A 16,156-nucleotide genomic window follows, 5' to 3' on the forward strand; every position below is an offset into this window, starting at 1 on the left:
ATGTTTAATGACCACATTGCTTACTGAGTGCAATTCGACTGTGAAATATGGCCCACCTATGGTAATAAGTCAAGGGCTACCTATACACCACTGATGAAACCCAGCCCTTGCTAAACATTTTTCTGTGGTATTCAATATACTAAAAAACAACAACAACACCCTGTTGTTGAATTATCAAGATCATGCAATACTAATACAACATTCTTTAAACCGTAGGGCCCACATTGATCCATTAAGAAAAGATATTCTAGCTCATTATTCCAAATTACCTGTAAATTACCCATATATATCTTAATAAAAATGTTCAAGTGAAAATTAATATTAACTGCAGGTTTAGGAACTTCAAAAACATTTTCTAATAGTATTAATAATTAATAAATTTAATGAAAATTCCTTTTTATCCAATTCTTATATGGGTTTTATTTTATAAAATATGAGTCTTTAGTGTGTTGGGTACTAATTTTCAGTGGCTATTTCCTGAACAATTTAGGCACCAACTACTTCACCTACAATTTTAATATAATAATATGTTATTTTTCCATATCTTTTTTAAAGTAGTAACAAAGGTAAAGTCTCCTTTATGTTGAATCTCCTGAGGATTCCTGAATGTGTCTATGAAGCTTCTCACTACAATTCAGAAATGTTTTGCCATTTCCTTCTTCCATAATATTTCTTCATCGTCCTAGTCTAGTCTACAACCCCAAAATTAAGTCTTTCACTGAATTACAAAGCAAGATCTACTGTATTTTGTTTTTGAGATCAACCAAGGTTACCCAAAGTGGTCAGTGATATCATCCCCACCCCATATTGCTTTATCACGCCATTTCAAAATGACAGTGGGAGGTTAGGAAATAAAGGGGATCGTTCTTTTTTCTGTTTCCTCCCAAAGAGATATAAGGTTATACTTCTATTCAGGGGCACAGCCAATCAGTTACAGATTAGTCTTGATTGATCCTATTATCCATTGCTTTATGTATGTAAGTCTCACCTCCAATTATATCCTTACTGTATCTTAAAAACCTTATTCCTCTTATAGTAGACAAGCTAGTCCTCAGCCTAGTTGAGATTCTAGACATAGAGCTACTATCTCTTCTCCTCTGCAAGCATCATCTTTACTGCAATTTAAAAAAGAGAGAGAACTGTCTGCTATGCCTTTATAACAGCGGTTCTCAACCTGTGGGTCGGGACCCCATTTGGGGTCGAATGACCATTTCACGGGGGTCGCCAAACAACGCAGTCCGCCATTTTTCCCCTTTTCCTTAGCTGTGCTACTCCCTTTTATTCTATTGGCTTTTGAAAGCCAATAGAATAGACTCTCTTGAATAGAGTCTAATTCTATTGGCTTTCAAAAGCCAATAGGAATTGTCCAGGCTGTCTCTGCCCTGCTGAGCCCGCCAAAAGTCCCACTCTGCAAACGGTGCTGCAAATTGTCTCCAGCGAAGGCGAGCTATCTGTAAGTTTCCACCCCTCCCTGCTGAGCAACTGCTAAAAATGTAAGTAAAAGAGGGCCAGAGGTGGGAAGTGGGAGGCCGACAGGCACAGGGAGGGTTGCTGGCGTGCATGGGGCCCGGCGAATGCCTTACCTCCCTTGGGCTGGGCCAGCTGGTGGCCCAGCCGGTGGTCGGCCTGTGCCGTCGCTGCCGCTTGCCAGCTACACCTCGGCCGGCACAGGGGGCACCACGCATGCATGGCGCTCCCGGGCAGGGAAAGTCCTCGACTTACGACCGGTTGGGGGGTTGCGGCATTAAAAAGGTTGAGAACCACTGCTTTATAACCTTCTACAGCCCAGATGTTTGTATGTGGGACTATTTTTTTTTAATACCATGAATATTTTGGTTGGGGTAGAATTTAGCAATTCTTTGTAGAAGACTTGGAGCAGCAACAACTAAAAGTCATTTCAAACTCCATTCCTGGCGCAACCTATTTATTTATAAAAATCTATTTTCGCATGAGCTTATCCACCATTTTAATATCTGCTGAGTTTAACCAACATCTGCTTGTGTTAGGCATTGCCATAGGGGGAATGGAACAGTCTCACTTAATGCTACACATTTTATAACACACTGCCTAGATTGCATTATGGCAATTACAGTACAACATTCATGCAGGCTGGAGGAGGCTGTCCAGATTTAAAACCCTTTCAAGGAACCATTCCAATTTGTTTTAATACAAGAAGCATTTAAAGTAACTATTACATCCCCATTTAACAAGTCAGTTTTACATTTTTCATTTCCAATTCTTTTTTCTATAAATACTTCTCTGGGAGACGGAATTTTAAATAATTTCAAGTACACATAAGCAAGTTGATCTTTCCCGATAACCCAATTTTCCCAGTAAAATGTTCAAAAGTATTTTCAAAATAAAAACAAACACTCCAACTAACTCATCCGCATTACATAGATATGCAGTTTCTCTGCTTTTTTTCTCTCTCCCTTTTGATGTAGCATTACATTTATTCTCTGGTATGTCTTAAATGGTAACAGCAGCTTCTCTTTAATTACAGCATCTCCCACCATTCACAGAAGTTTCTATCCTCATCAGGGTATATTTCTCCTTACCTTTTTTTTTATCATGAGTGATATACTTTAAGAAGCAAAATGGATAACTTAATGTCACTGAATAAGAGTATCTCCAAATCTACCTTTAGACTGAACTATTCCAGCGTACCAAAAAGATAATTCCGATCAATGTTGAAGACTATTGTTTGATGAACAGTAAAAAAATCTTTTCTTGGGTCTGATCCTTGAGAATGAAAAAAGGAATTTTAGTATTGTAGATACAAATGACTTCATTACATTGTCACATTAATTATATACTCAAAGGACATTTTTAAAATGATACTGTTAATATACGTAAATATTGCTGGCTTGCTGATGGAAACTATTCACAGATAAAAGGAACTGACTGAATAGTCAGGAAAGGAATCCTAGAGCTTAGCTAACGAGCTCTGATAGTTGAATACATTTCACAGGGTTAATCAATGAAGTTTTGAATACTGCTATGTTGGAAAAGTGGAAAGAAGCTTTCTTCAGTTTTCACAATACAAAATAATAAACTGGTTTATGTCCTGTCCACTGGACATACATCTGAAAGAACAAATAGATTTCATATAGGTCTATTCCTTCATGCCTCAATTTTAGATTTTATCAGTGTGCTTTTCACATTACAGTACTTAATGAATTTTCTCAGAATTCTGAAAACAATGTAGAATCATTAATTATGTGTGTTTGTGTTTTAAGCCAGTCCCCCCCCCCAATAATCTACAATAAAGCAGCACAGGCCAGCTTCTGATCAAAAGCAGGCCTGTGTGCATGGCAAAGAATGAAGATAATTGGAAGTATATAATGGCTACAGTGCTGAGCATGATCAGTAACAAAACATTTGTTTATAAGTTGCATCCTAACATTCTATCTAGATTCATAAAATGCACTACATACCAATCCAGCTTATCTTTTCTGAGAGATGGCCATATTTTCCCACAGAGCACAGGGCTTTAGTCACTCAACATTTCATTGTCTAAGAATTTTTGTGAAGCCTATGTAAGACCAAGGGGGGGACCTGGACACTAGCAGCATGCTACTTTCTCATTTTATTGTTTAAATTAAATAATGTATATACCAGGCAGCCAAAGGAGGTGGTTGCAGACATTCTGGTGCCTACAATTCCTCTGGTTATGATGGCTAAAGAAGTTTTCCTTATTGTAGTAACTCTTTGGCATAGTATGTTCAGAGGATTAATCTGAATTTTCACTAATTGACTTAATATGGATTTACTGGACTGTCAGGGAAAAAAAAGAACTGGCATTCATAGAAAGCCAAGAAGTTTGTTTTCCATAAAACTATCTTCCCATTCATTATACTGCCTTTAAGTGGGCTAGTGAACGGATGAAGAAGTAGACTGGTTCAACTTTTTAATATTTCAATTTTGGGGTAAGGAGCTTTCTAACCTATGTTTCTTTATTTGATTATTGTTTAATACAAGACTTAGAATGGTTACAAATGAAATCCTGCTCCTAAAGAAGTTTTTCACCCATTCTAGAGAGGAGTGGGGCTGACAGGTAGTCCTTGACCTACGACCACAATTGAGCCCAAAGTTTCGGTTGCTAAATGAGACATTTGTTAAGTGAATTTTCCCCCATTTTATGACCTTTTTTGCCATGGTTGTTAAGCGAATTATATTGCAGTCGTTAAGTGAATCATGAGGTCAATAAGCAAATTGGCCTTCCCCCATGGACTGTGCTTGTCGGAAGCAGGCACAGCAACCCCAGGACACTGCAACTGTCATAAATGCATGCCAGTTGCCAAGATCCCGAATTTTTGATCATGTGACCATGGGGATGCTGCAATGGTTTGTTAAGTGTGAAAACCAGTCATGTCACTTTTTTCAGTGCCACTGCGATTTCAAATGATCACTAAACCAATGTTTGTAAGTCAAGGACTATCTCTATGGGTTACCCAAAGGACTGTACAGTGTCAACTAGGCCCTGTATCAGGCTTCAGTGCTAATCAATGTGCTAAAAGGAACAGATGACTGAGCCAAAGCTTTCAATCATAAAATGCTATTGAAATTACCTGGTAGCAGCACTGAACCTGTCCTTTTGGTAACCATTAGTTAATAGAGCAATATCAATAATGTGAAAGGCCCTTTCTAGAATAAAAACAATTTTATTTATCAATGTTGCGGCCGGCAATCAGTAGTACAGCCAACATAACCCGCTATATTACCCAGAAGGAAAGAGAAAACTCACACTGTAGTTAATAATTAAGCCTAATTTACAGTATGTAGGAAGCCAAACTATGGAAAAATCTAGTGCAGTGCATACAGCAAGCCTTTACTTTAGAAGCTGGCTACCAGAGCACACTCCAATATTGTTCTCCTGCTGCATTGTGATTTATCAAAGTCAGCATCTCTAGAGCAAGAGAAATCAAACATCATGAATAAAGTGCAACTTTAAAATTCCTCTCATCTGACTGAGCCCAAGCAGAGCCTACTAACATGCAGGGTTTGGGTTTTTTTTTTTATTATTGATGCTCTCCTCTAATAAAGTCGATGCTGGCTTAGCTTCCATGCGTACAGCACATTTGCTCAATTAGAAGGGAACAAATAAGGCAACAAGCCAACATGGCCTAGAAATAAAACTCCATAGAAATGAAACAGGTTTCTGCAGTCGAGACAAGAAAAAAAAACTGCAGTTCTATCGTTTGTAGCGATGCTTTGGATGTAACTCACATCACTAGGTCAGGATATTTAAGCAGTACAGGTAGCCCTCAACATACAACGATTTGTTTAATGACTCTTCGAAGTTACAACAGCACTGAAAAAAAAAAGACTTATGACCAGTTTTCACACTTAGACCCTTGCAGTGTCCCCATGGTCAGGGGTGGGGAACTTTGGCTCTTTTATGACTTGTGGACTTTAACTTCCAGAATTCACGAGCTGGTTCAGGAATTCTGGGAACTGAAGTCCACAAGTCATGAAAGAGCCAAGGTTCCCCACCCCTGACCATGGTCACGTGATCAAAACCTGAATCTGTGTGACTGGTTCATATTTATAATAGTTAAATGTGATAACCTTTTGTGACTTTCTGTCAAGCAAAGTGAATGGGGGAAAAGCCAGATTCACTGAACAACCGTGTTATCAATTCAACACCTGCAGTGATTCACTTGACAACTGTGGCAAGAAAGGTCATAAAACGGGGCAAAACTCACTTAACAATTGTCTTGCTTAGCAACAGAAATGTTAGGCTCAATTGCAGTCATAAGTCAAGGACGACCTGTAACTTGGCTCAGAGGGGAAAGGTTTAAAAAGAAAAATATATATACTTTTCATACTCAATTTAGACTGGGGATCCGTATGGCAAGCGTTCCTATAAAAAGAAAAGGGTGAGTTAATCATATAAAAGAAATCATAAAAGTGTTGTTTTGGATTATGTCATGCAGATTTTTTTTTTAAAAAAAGAGAAATGAAACTATAGTTGATTTTTCTCTCTTCTACAGTCAAGTCTTTTCCCCTTTGCCATTTCAATTGGTCTCTGGTGCATTTGGGGCACACAGCTAAAACTCAGATGACTAGGAGCCACTAACACAAGCCAATTGAACCTGAAAAGCCAAAACCAAAATGTCAAAATTCTGCTTTAGAGGAAAATATTCTAAAGTACTTTAGCTTAATTTAATAGTTCATTCCAGCAGTATGGTTTTTCCCCATATATAAATGATAGTAAAATAAATGTGGAAGGCAAGGAAACGGGACAAGAGTCTTCAAACAGTCAAGGAGATTTTGTGTGGTAATAATTTTGCTTCCGATTATTGGAAGATAGTAATTTAAAGCCTTTTTCTTCATAATCAAAAGGTTTTTTACATTATAGATTAGTGATGGCGAACCTTTTAGAGGCCGAGTGCCCCAAAACTGCCCCCTGCCGCCCCCCGCTCTGCTCACACCCCGTCTGCCCACAGGGCCACCCACCACCTCCACTGCCTGCCAAAGATCGCCCAGGCGGCCGTGCAGCGCCATAGCGGCCACACCCTCTGCCCGTGCCCCGCAGCAGCATCTGCATGTGAAGGGGCATGAGGGCAGAGTCTTGTCCCTGCTGCCCGGCTGCTATGTTCTTGGCTGTGCAGGCCGAGCCTGGGGGTGACTCTCCTCCAGGGGGGCTGCTGGTGAGGAGGGGGCTGCGGGGAGAGGTGGGGCTGGGGCGATGGTGCGTGTGCCCACAGAGAGGGCTCTGAGTGCCGCCTCTGGCACGCTTGCCATAGGCTTGCCACCACTTAGATCTTTTGCTGACAATTTATAGAGAATATGCTTTTCCATACATACATACATGGTAAAAAAAAATCCTCATTCTTCTTTTAGTGGTATAAATGTACTTCACTTACAATGACTATTGTTTGTGTATTATGCCATGATGTACATCCCAGTTTACTAAGCCATATCATGAATGCAGACCATACACTCTCAATTTGCTGTTCACCATACAAGTGGGCAAATCAGTCAAAATCCTAGAAGCAAATTTTCCTGTTTGATAGCCAGTTTTTGATTCAAAATGTCAGGGTCTATAAAGTCAAACTTCAATTCTAAACAGACATGTTTGATAATACAGTTCCAGATTCAGTTTTATTAGGAAGCAATGTTTAACTGTAACTTACTAGTTTGTGTAACCTCTCGCATGAAGCCAGCAGCAAGGTCAGAACAAGTGGACAGGAAGAAACACATTTTCTTGTGCACAATATAGTATAATAAGTTCAGATACATGGCTGGCTGTGATGATAAACCAGGTTTATAACTAAGCCATCGTGAATAGAGCTGACTGAAGATTATGTTTGAATTCTTATACCAGGACAACGTTGATCCTAAGCAGATTTTGAAGCCTGTTTTAATATTTTGAAGAAAAGACAAGGTACCACATGAAAGATTAATTGAAAATAGTGTATTGCTTCAGGAGCCTCTCTACACAATAGCTGCTTGGAAAAGGATGGTATGGAAAGAGTAACTTTTTCCAACCATTGGTTGACAGTCAAAGTTATAGAGCACTAATTCTCTGCCATCAGATCCAATCAATTATTTACTTTGGCTAGAATTCTTCTAAGAACAGAACAAGATCCATCTTCTATTTTCTTTGGGATGCTTGATCTTAGCTAAAGCAAAAGTAATCTTGTCCATTTCACATAATTTTGTTTTCTACAAGTCGGCACAATTGACGGTGTTACAAATAGGTTCATAATGAGAACTGTAGTTTCAATTTGAATTCCATTTTGTGGCCTTGATAAAGCCAGAAATCCCATTTGCTAGTTGAAGACAACTGGGGTTAACCTGATTCCCACTGTCAACTAACCCTGAGGCTGCCCCTATAGCTTTAAATGCTTTGGAAGAAACAAGGTTTTGCTCAGAATGCTGGTTTCTCATTCTGAAGCTTTTGTGACTCTATCTACATTGCAGAGGGGAAATCCTACCTTTGACAGCAGACAAGGACTGAGGATAATAGAATCTAGCACTATCAAGGATAGAAGTCACTGTTCTGGGAGAAACATGATTGCTCTGGAAATACTAAAGCATCTTCAGTAGGTTTCAGTGTCACAATTCCTTCCTGGACTCATAACAGTACAACCTGTATTTGGTAGAACACATTTTTTCCAGCAGCTTCAAAGTCCAGTGCATTGCTGTTACTTACTGACTTTAGTAGAAGTTGAAAGGGAGAGAAAAATGAAGATTAATATGGTGAAAAGAGATGGATATGGTTGCTCAAGCACAGGCCAATTTCCTCCTTAGCTCCATTTCTTCCAACCTAAAGCGAAATTGAGGATTAAAAAGCATTCCATTCAGTCTGTCATACCTTTCCTTAACTTCTAAGCCAGATAAATAGTTAGGGCTGCTAAAACAAAATACGTTTTTCTCCACAACAAAGTGGGCTTCAAAATTACATACTTCATGGCTGCCTTCTGCTAACCAAGAACATCAGACTCTAAAGAGGGGATAAATCCAAGCTTTCTGTGTGCTATTCTTTTACTCTAAGGTAGGCACTGGTCTTTCCAAACTGATTTGTACTATAATCTCTTTCACAATACTTTATTGCAACCCCTATTTGTCTTTGTCTATACATATACATGCACACATATATGCGCGCGCACACACACACACACACACATATATACACACATACATGTATAGCTATATAAGAGAAAACCAAGAGAATGGCAGAAGAAACCCTGAAGTTGATCTGTCATCCCAACATAACTGCCACTGCATTGCATCACTCTGGATTACTAATGATCTCCTTTTCTTGGATCTTCTATCCTACTATTGCCCTTTAATCCCACCTTCAGTCTATTGTCCCTGGCATGCCTGCCTATCATCATCCCTGTTACCAGCTTATCACTCAAGATTTATCAGACTTCCTGCCATCAACCTGGGTTTTCCTGGATGACCAACATGCCTATGGTTCATCACCCCACAGCATTACAATTTGCCTTCCCCTCCCACCATTCATCCTGAAGTGTTCCTCTATTTTTAACCCTGTGAATGCCCAGCTGCAGGACCCCTGCAAAGCTCAGCTATTGGACAAGAGGCTTTTTAAAAAAAAAAAAAAAAATCTAGACTGAGCTGTGTCAAACTGCTATTTCTATCCTCATCATTTTATGCAAATGGTCTCCCTTGCAAACACTGCCCAGTTGGCATCATAATCTGACTGGAGAAAGGGAATCCCTGTTCTACTTCCCTATCCCACCGTTAACTTCCCAGGCCAAGCTGAGAGTTGCCTCCTTCTGCTTTCCCTGGGTTCTGGCTTCAAGCAAGACATTCCTCATACCTCGGCCAGTCTCCCTGGGGGTAATTTAATTGCAATCCCTTCCCCAATGGAATCTGTCTCTGGCTGATGCAGTAGTAATGTGACTGCATCATCAGATCATGCGAATGGGGGTATGCAGAGATTGTTCTTGTAGTCTCTCCATCAATGATATTAGGTTATGTCAGCTTACTGCCCCCATACTGAACCAGTGTTTGAGTAGGGCTCTCTCTCAAGCTATTGCCCAAGAGGTTAATATTCTGCTGTGAACAAACTGATTCAATTAAATTAACACTGGCCCCAGCATCCCCTGCCTCCAGCCTGTTTGCTCAATTATCTCACCCCAGATGAGCCAGTGAGACTGCAGTGCTGCTCATCTAGAGATGAAGAATAGGAAAGCAGTACAAAGAAGGAGTCACTGGGACAAGCAGTTGCCTTTGTGATGTGCCTTTGCCCCTGGCACTTCCTGTATCATTGCCCTGCGTTCTATTAATGGGCCCTGGGATTGGAACTCATTACCAGCAAGAGCTTTAAATTTTCGATAATGAAGACAACTGTCATCTTGTATTGCAAAAAAAGAAAGTCCTGTGACTCCTTGAAAATTGACCAGTTGACTTGTAGCATATTTTTTTTTTGCAAGTTAAAGCAAACTGATTGACTTCTAATTTACAAACTGGTTTCAACCCTTGAAAGTGTATACTATACTACAAGAAATTGATTAATGTGATGTAATTATTGGCCTGTCTGTCTCCACCCTCATCTGGAACATTGGAAACCACAAGCTTGTTAAAACCTGTACCCAGTCTATTCCATGTTATGCTAAAGGGTCCCATCTTGATTCCCAAAACCCATAGCAGGTTTTAGGTTAGGCCTAAAAATCAGGACCCCACATGAAGTTCCAATTAAACTGATTTATTACTATTGATGCCTATGCACAGGAATCTATTCAACTAATGGTTAGCATTATTTTGCTGCTGATTAAAGGTCAACAGAATTCAAGAGGAGTTGGACTTGGTCGTTTGTGGCTCCCTAGAGATTCTAGGCTGATTCCTCTTTTGACTCCACCCTCAGGTTCTGCCATTCCTTCTTCTACCTCAGCACTACAATAGTTATGGAATGCATTCATGCATGTTAATCTTGCCAGATAACTCATGGTGAACCAAAGAGACGATAGACTAGACAAATTACCCATAATGCCCTTCTGCCCTTCTCATAAGGACATCACAACAGGACACTTACCATAGCTTAGCAGAGCTGGGCACCTGCCTACAACATGGCAGAGTGCCCACTGCTGACCTCAGTCTTGGAGCCAGCTTCCAATTCCTCAGTGGGAGAAAAGTCTGGCAGTCACACAATAAATGGAGAGCAAAGAAAGTTGTACTCCAAAGACTTGCCAAGCGTGCTCCCATTGAGAAATGGGAGTCTGCCCCAGATAGACTCTACTACAGCCCCAGAAGTCTGGAAGACCAAAATAATAGCTTTTTCATATTCTTTTTAACCCAATAGGCTCCTGACAGGATGACAGAGTTTGGCCAGTCACTCTCAACTGGGAGATGTGTTTCTGCTGCAGAGGCCCCAATAGTGTTACCAAAACTTCTGAAATGCTTCTCCATTGTCCAGTTTGATAGATGGACAGCAATTCCCACTGGCTTCTTTGAATATGAATGTGAACATCTCCTGCCAAGGGGAAATGGGAATGTTTCTCAAAGAATTCTTCAAAATCAGCCAGTTGCTGCCTATTTATTGGGGAAATTATTGGGAAAAGAAAGCACCATCTTTTCTTCCAAGCCTTCTAGCTTGATTGGCACTAATGCCCTTAAAAAGGAGCACAAAAACGAACTATTATGCAATCCCTTGCAGCAGCAAAAAGCTATATACACAGAAGACCCATGAAGGAATTGGGAGAAAATAATATAGGGAGAAGGCACAGCTGGGGCAAGAGAAGAGAACTCTTATCTGAAGTAGGAAAGAAAGGAAAGAATTGGTGGTGAAAGTTTTGTTAGGGAAAGGTAGGGTTTAGGGAAACAGGCAAGAATTACCAAGAGCTTTGATAACAAAATCCCGTGTTCAGAGGCTGACATAAAACCTGTAACTGGCCCAGTTTTACAGCCCCTATGTAATCAGCGCCAATGCTCTATATTCGGAGCACCCATCTCAAGCATTATATAAATCAAGCCTGCTTTGCTAATGCGAGAAAAGGAATATTGGCAGAACTACTTTATGGTAGCGATCCCCTACATTTTAGGGCCTAATCCGAATTTTCAGGAAGTGTCACAGGCATTTTCACAAAGTGGATGAATTCAGGTTAGATCTTTCTTAATATCCCTCGACTTTTACTTGTGAAATATTCACGGTTCCATTTCCTTATTTCAAGTAAACCTTAGACCTGTTTTAAGGTTAAAGCTGACAAATTGAACTAAAGCCGCCTACTTGCAAATGTCACAATGGAGGGTTTCCCACACTGCAACGTTCAACTGCTTGTCTCCCACATGTGAACCGGAAGCTGGAAATGAAGCTCACTAGAATAATCTGTTTTCTGATTTCAATCCCTTCCTGAACTGAACTGAAGTTAACTTTTGGATTCTCCTGCCACTTTTTCCCTACTACCAATGCAAGAAAGCAACTATTAATCGGTCTCCCTTTTGTAGGCATGTCCTTTGATGACTTGATGGGGAAAAAAATGACTTTCATTTTTTCATGGGGAACCTGACTGAATTCTTGTCACTTTGTAGAGTCCTTGGTGCTCTTTGAGCTTGTTTGCTTGCAGATGTTTCATTACAAATATATATATATGAAGGGACCTTGGAGGTCATCTAGTCCAACCCCGTGCTCAGGCAGGAAACCCTATACCATTTCTGACAAATGGCTGTCCAGTCTCTTCTTAAAAGCTTCCAGTGTTGGAGCATTCACTGCTTCTGGAGGCAGATTGTTCCACTGGTTAATTGTTCTAACTGTCAGGAAGTTTCTCCTTAGTTCTAGGTTGCTTCTCTTCTTGATTAGTTTCCACCCGTTGCTTCTCGTCCTGCCTTCAGGCACTTTGGAGAATAGCTTGACTCCCTCTTCTTTGTGGCAGCCCCTGAGATGTTGGAACACTGCTATCATGTCCCCCCTCGTCCTTCTCTTCATTAAACTATATAACTCAGGGTTGAACTGTGGAGTCCTTGGTGCTCTCTGAGCTTGGTTATTTGCTTCTGAGCATTTTATTACCTGACTACATCAATGGTAGTGAATATGGGGTTTGCTCCCTGTTTATATGGTATAGGGTTTCCTGCCTGAGCAGGGGGTTGGACTAGATGACCTCCAAGGTCCCCTCCAACTTTATTATTATTATTATTATTATTATTATATTAGTAGTAGTAGTAGTAGTAGTAGTAGTAGTAGTATATACAGTAGCTTGCCCTGCCAGTATTGGTGGGGGTGTTCCCCCCCCCAAGTAGTTCCTTGATTAGGGTATTGTTTTCTGCTTGTTTGTCTGCTTGATTATCCTTGGTAGTTATTTGATTAGGATATTGTTTATATGCAGTAGCTTTATATGCAGTAGGGCATGCTACTCTATATAAATAGGGAGCAAACTACATACCTACTACCATAGGACTGATAATGTTATTTCGTCAGCAATGAAATGTCAACTAACATATACACTTTTTCATGACAAGCAGCCCTGCACAAAATAACTGTAAAAAGCAGACAAGGGAACAGGGACACACCCACCACAGCATAAATCAACCAATTGGAATGAAGGTATTTACATAAACTGGCAGGTGAATCAGATTCCCTGGTTTCAAAGGGCAGGAGAGAAATCATTCAGTCTGATGCAAAGCCAGAAAACTCAGGTGAGGATTGGGACAAGGTAAGTATCAGTGTCCTCTGTTCTTGTCCTCTACAATAGGAGGCGGTCTGGGCAAGATCAGAAGTGCAGATCAGCCCTAAGCAGAGATATTAATAACCATTTTACTTGGTTTTAATCTGCCCTGCAAAGTTTTAGAGTACTTATGCAAGTCATGCTTGTCTTACAATACATTACCTATCAAAGCTTAAAGTTGCCAGAATTTTCCTTTTTCAAAGGATGTGGAGGAATTGCTCCTGCAGCATCACCCATTTGTCTCTCTTTCCCCCGCCCCCCCCCCGCTGCCGCTATTACATTACTGAGATTCTGCAGCATTAAATCCAGTGCTTCTTTAATCAAGAAATCTGAAATTTCAAGATACGTCAATTGTGTGAGTCTCATTGTCTGATATGATGAGTTCAAGAAGGAGGGTTATAATAAAGAATGGAGCCTTCGTGAGCTTGAAATGGCCTCGCCAACACATTTTCAATCCCTCCCCCAGTTCTTCCTCTCTTTCAGCCACATACTCCCTCCTCCCCACATTTTAAGGCTCCTCTCTTTGCCCCTCCTTCCCGGGACCCTTCAGTGATTTCACCTTCTCTTAAAGCAAGTTCCCCATTCCTGCATCCCTGAGTCAGCTTACTTGCAGGGAAGAGAGCAGGGCACCAGGACAGCAGAAGGATTTAATTGCGTGTCAAAATCAAATCTCTTTTGATGAAGAACAATTCAACTCCAGCTCTGTCTAATCAAATTAACAAAGTCTTTTTTGATTTTCAATTATCTCCTTCACCGAAACACTTTATCTTAGGGTCTTGTGATGTGGCTGACAAGTCTCCACTAACAATTAAGGCAGGGTGACCACTAGCCCTTTCCGCTCCTCTTCTTGACTTTATAGCTCTGGAGGGACCGGGCAGCAAAAAAGTGCAAGGGTTTGCTTGTTCCATCTGCCCATGTTTCCAGAAAGCCCTGCATGGAGCAGTAAGTTCTCCAGCGCTCAGCAGATATGAAATCTGTGGGGCAACATCATAGCCTCTAAGATAGCCCTGGGAGGTATCAATAATTTCACCTCTGAATCTCACTCTCCCCCCCCCCCCTTCCAATCTCCCCCATTTTCTCCAAACTCTTTCCAAAGGTTCTTGCTTGAGAAAATTGCCTGCCTGGTCAGCCAGCTTTGACGAAAGCCTTTTCAGCAACTGCAAACATTGCCAGGACCAACAGTATTCCTATCATCAAATGCCATGTAAGAATAAAAAAAAACAAAAACAAAAAACCTGGCCTCAGAAACTGAGCTGGACCTGAGGCTCAGTATATTTGCATGAATTATTTTGCAAGGAATGCAGATCCATCTCAGATTAAGCTGAGATAATGAGAGCGGTCTAGTTTGATGGACAATGACCTGCTTGATGGCTAAGCCTGTATTCCAGTCCCCACTGTGGAGCTACCAATTGCAATAGGACCATAAGACCCTTAAAGAGTTGAAAAGGGAAAGGGGGATGCAAATAAGACAATTTTATAAAATAACAAAATAATCAGTTACTGAGTATAATTTTTGCATTATGCTGATTAAGCAGAGTCTAATTTGTGTTTTCCCCTATATTGTGTCCAAAGGTGTCTACAATAATTTGTAAAAAAAAAATCAACAAAGCTGCACTGGAAGGTCTCCTATGAACCTCCTGTGCTATAAAAGCTTCAGTCAGTAGGTTCCATTGCCCCGCGATACACAAAGCTTTCCCTTTGAGCTATGCTAAAAAGAAATCCGATCCTGCATGATCTTTGACTGCGGATGGATAGAATTATTCACAGAAGCTCCAAAGAAGGAGAATCAGATCAAAATAATGATTTGTAAGCAAAAGAGTGAGCATGTTAATCAATCCTTTCACCTATATGTTTTGTGGGCAATTTTCCAAGGGACTCAACATCTTCTGTCAATTAAAAATATCACTTTTTAAATTTTGGATCTACTCTTTGAGATGAGCCTTGTAAATCTACCATGTTCCCCAAATTTTCCCCCATTTATTTCTTCCCTTCTTTCATCTTTTAATGTTGGCCGTTCTGGATTATCTTTCCTCCACAAACCAGCAGAGCTTACTTAAAAATCCCTTCTTAAGAAGCTTTTTCTGACTCTCAGACAATGGGCAACATTAATTGGCTTTAATCAGTTTCTTTTAAGCACAGCTTCCAACCATCCCTTCCTCTCTTCTGGTTGGTGCTTTGTATTAGCTTTTACCTATCTTATAAATCCAGCACATATATCACTTAATAAAATGACAATTAATAACTCCACAAAGGAGCTTGAAAACCAAATCAATAACCATGCAATAACATTTCGCAAAAATATACCGTGCGCAATGGCTTCTTTGTAACATTTGGAGCAACACCATTAGGGTTAAAATTCTCCATCAAGAAACACTGTAAAATAGATTCCTTAACACAACAATTTGCAAGCTATGGTAGTAAACAAAGTACATGAATGGGGGGAAAAAAATCAGGAGAAGGACTACCGGTGAGCACCACGACAAGCTAGATGTCCTGCTGAAACAAGAAAGCATTTCTGACACAGATCATGGTTAGAGGCGGTATCCAGACCGGCAAAATCTCTCTGGATAAAAGGGAGATCATGAAATAACCCACACGTGGATCACAGGAATTATGGTTTTGTATTGACTTATGACTTAAGTGGCTGGGAATCAAGAGATACCATCCAAACTCACAGTTGTAAAACAGCCCCTTAAGGACAAAAAGCTCGACTGAGCCTCATATCTTAATTACACTGGATTACTCTTTTATTGATTTGGAACTATTAAAGAATCTTGAGATCAGCAAGTTTCTATTGTTTTCACTAGTTGAATCATCTCTTTTTTTAATGAAAGAAGTTTTAAGTACAATTTTAAGACCTTGGAAAAATATTATTTTTGGGAATACAGCAAAACGGTGTTTAGAAAATTGATTTTGGAAAGATAAAAATGAAGTAAGGGTCCAGAGAGATTTGGAATAAATATTTGAAATTAATTATAAAATTCTTTTCATGGGAAACTGGATGTTTACATTCTTTTGAA

General features: G+C 40.1%; 1 protein-coding gene across 14 annotated transcripts in view; it reads right to left on the reverse strand.

The window, feature by feature from the left end:
- RBFOX3 (RNA binding fox-1 homolog 3) overlaps positions 1-16,156 on the reverse strand; it is a 488,491-nt gene that overhangs the window by 206,989 nt on the left and 265,346 nt on the right. The window lies entirely within an intron of this gene.

Source organism: Crotalus tigris, unplaced genomic scaffold, assembly GCF_016545835.1.
Source record: "Crotalus tigris isolate CLP2741 ecotype Arizona unplaced genomic scaffold, ASM1654583v1 scf7180000017551.9496454, whole genome shotgun sequence".
NCBI lineage: Eukaryota > Metazoa > Chordata > Lepidosauria > Squamata > Viperidae > Crotalus > Crotalus tigris.